Source organism: Macrobrachium rosenbergii, chromosome 19, assembly GCF_040412425.1.
Source record: "Macrobrachium rosenbergii isolate ZJJX-2024 chromosome 19, ASM4041242v1, whole genome shotgun sequence".
NCBI lineage: Eukaryota > Metazoa > Arthropoda > Malacostraca > Decapoda > Palaemonidae > Macrobrachium > Macrobrachium rosenbergii.
Window position 1 is genome coordinate 31,205,691 of NC_089759.1, and position 3,466 is coordinate 31,209,156.

General features: G+C 33.3%; 1 long non-coding RNA gene across 1 annotated transcript in view; it reads right to left on the minus strand.

The window, feature by feature from the left end:
- Nucleotides 1–1,183: 1,183 nt before the first annotated feature.
- The window catches only part of LOC136848477 (uncharacterized), a 39,730-nt gene continuing 37,447 nt past the window's right edge, over nt 1,184–3,466 (minus strand). The window contains exon 4 of the long non-coding RNA XR_010856031.1: nt 1,184–1,256. This is a non-coding gene — a long non-coding RNA (uncharacterized lncRNA). The remainder of the gene's footprint in view (nt 1,257–3,466) is intronic.

The following is a 3,466-nucleotide window of genomic DNA, read 5'->3' on the forward strand; positions in this document are numbered from 1 at the left end:
TTAACATGTATACAATTCTCTAATTAGGATGTATGTCAGACAACAGCTAAACATTCTCTCAAGGTTCTTCCCAATGGCTTTAGCCACAATCATTAATAAAAAATCTACTGTGTATTGTAATTCATAAAATACTTGTGACCTATGAGCCTTTCATATATATATATATATATATATATATATATATATATATATATATATATATATATATATATATATATATATATATATATATATATATATAAGAAACTGAGAATGTAATCGTGTATAATATCAAGTGCTAAAAATCGATATAAAGAACAGGTAGCATTTCATTATAGCACAGTAAATGGATTTATAATGAAAAGTCAGTCAATAATTTTGATACTGATAGCCAGTATTTATATGGAATATAATCATTTCTTAAATTTAACGGAAGCTTATCTACATAATATGTTCCCTTCTAGTTGGTTAAAAATGCGTAATTATAACAACTTTAATACTGTAAAGAGAATCTATTTCACGCCACGAAAAGTTCCGTTCAGTCCATTTGTAATAAGTCCAGAGGATTTGTGTGATTCGTTCAAAAAAGAATTTCCGCACTGATCTCATATTCACACTGCATTTTGAATTATAAAAAACCCATATTGTTACTTCAATGGGTAAAATATCAGGTACCTACAAATTGATATTATTATTATAACATCACTAACTAGGACAGAGAGAGAGAGAGAGAGAGAGAGAGAGAGAGAGAGAGAAATTTGTTCAAATGGCAGTGCATAAATTATGGACTATATATATATATATATATATATATATATATATATATATATATATATATATATATATATATATATATATATATATATATATATAATCCTTATTGCTAAAGCTGATTTATTTTAGAAAAGAAGGCTGGAAGCAAATGTCAATATGAGTGGATATATTTACAATAATTAAAGAAAAATTTTCACACTGGTCAGCAGCAGAAGAGTGATCGGATATAAGCACGAATATGACCTGTAAAATTTATAACCCAGCATGCAATATGCAAACCTATACTCATCCCCCCCCCCCCCCTCAACCCCTTACCTTCTTTTAACCGGTGAACAATCCAGATTTGAGGTCAAAAGGGTTTATAAAGAAAACTGACCTATTGGTAATTTCGGCTAAACTGATGAATAAATACTTTTAAAAAGTTCAACTAACCTTACATATAAATGGAGAGTCATTATACTGACAGCATCATTCTTCTTGTGTGTTCGTTATTTGCTCCACTCCTGAAAAACAAAGGCAGAAATTCAGGCATTTTTCCTAAACTACAACATTATTTTCTATTCTCTGTACCTGTGTTTTGAATGTTTGTGCTGCGAATATGCTATACAATTATGTAAGTAATTGTGTAATTGTACTCGAATTATTTCAGTATACCTTGTCTATTATGGTGCTCCCGCATTACAATAAGTCATAAAAACAGCGAAAATTTGCCACTTACATAGCACAAATAGGTTCAGCAAAGTCGTCGGCCTTAAGTGGAGAACGAATCTTTGGCGAATGTGGGATAATCGCATGAAGCACTGGTTAGGACTACCAAGACGTTAACTTGTATTCAACCCGTTTATGATGTGCGTGTGTGTGTGTGTGTGTGTGTGTGTGTGTGTGTGTGTGTGTGTGTGATAAATTACCAACATGTGTTAATGTCACGTTTTACTGCAGTGCGGACGCACCCGAAGGGTGGCCATTGCGGACAACAATAGACCTCAGGAAACCGTTAATGAGATTAACAGCGTATTTCTTAAGTACTCGAGAGGTAGAGTCTCCCGTAGTTTGTACAGTATTCGAGTAATTCCTGACGGGATCGATAGGAAAGAGGAATGTCTAACGTTATACTCGATCAATCACATTCTGTAAGGCATTCACTCACCTCTTTTCTCTGTCGATTTAGAAAATACGGTATGCTTATCCTTCACGCTGATCTATGACTGAACGTTAGGACGCTGAATAATGGATACAACGCGTTCAGACTTTCTTCTTTCCAATAATTATTAATGACGCTTGACTGGAGGTTTCGTTCTTTTTGCGTCAAATATTTCCGTACAGAGCTTTCCTTGAATCTTACCTATACGTGTCTAATATATGCATGAGAGAGAGAGAGAGAGAGAGAGAGAGAACGTCGTAAACATGAGCAGTCAAATTTTATTGGTAAGAACTATTACCTTCCGCGAGGAATCATATTATCTCGGTCTTCTTGAAAGATTTATGATAAAATGATCCTTTACCTATTGCCCCCACACCCCACCCCCACCGTAATTTCTTTATCCCATCAACGCTCAATATGAGTTTTTTTTCGCAAAATCCAGTTAAAGAAATCTTGAGACGATTATAGGTTCTACCTTGGTGAAATTCCCGTGGGATATTTGGAGACTGGAAGTAAAGTAAGAAATCCTAGCTAATGATTATCAGATTCCTTGTTTGGTTTCTGCTTTCACCACTTAATAAGTTCACAATTATTAAAAGATCCGACTCGGCGACATACTGTGGATATCCACGTTACTCAGTTAGAGATTGGCTGATGTTTTCGCTAAAGAAATTATCAAATGGATTTCTAGAGCATCAATAAATTAATCTATATTTTGATTATTGCTACAAATTAGATACTATAGACTTAGAATAATAACAAAATCATTAAATTCCATACTGTCTTTTAAGTGGAATGAGGAGGATTCTCTTATGCCCAGTATTCACCTGACGCTGATTAATTAACAAATGACTGAATTTCAATATTTCTTTTGAATAACATAAATTGTGTTTCTAGCCAACGGTCAACAACAATAAAGACTAAACTGATATGAAACATGAGGACAGACGCAGAACAATTGATATACACAGAAGTCATATAATGCTCTTACGCTGTAATAGTTTGTTGCAATTAAAACTGTAGAGAGGAGTCATTCTAATACAATATCAGGCAATTACTACATGTGTATCGCCTCAAAGTAAAATTGCAAACTATTGCATTCACGACGAATTTCCATATTAGGAAAATCATGATAAATTTATCCCGTTCATTGTCAGGTATGTCGGAAAAAATTCCGATAAAAATATTTATCCAAAGCTACGAAATAATTTTATACTTGCGAGGAAATTACCATAATTAAACTTTCGTGCAAAAATGCAGTGACCTGACTTAAGGTTCAGAAAGAACAAGAAATATTCATGTGAATGAAATACGTCAGATTTATCTAGGCGTTTTTTGGAATTCCTTGAAACTTAACTCCAAAAGCTTCAAGAAATATGGAAGTAAGCATAAAATATCTGTAGTCTGAGTAGTTTGATTCACTGAGGTGCTGTCTAAAATATTCTCAGTGCCTGATAATATTTTAGAAGATTATGGAAACAACAACCACTCACCGAGCGTAATTGTTATACAAACAAACAAACGAACAAACAACAATACAGTATAGATTGCGGTTCAAGAAGTTAAAAGATA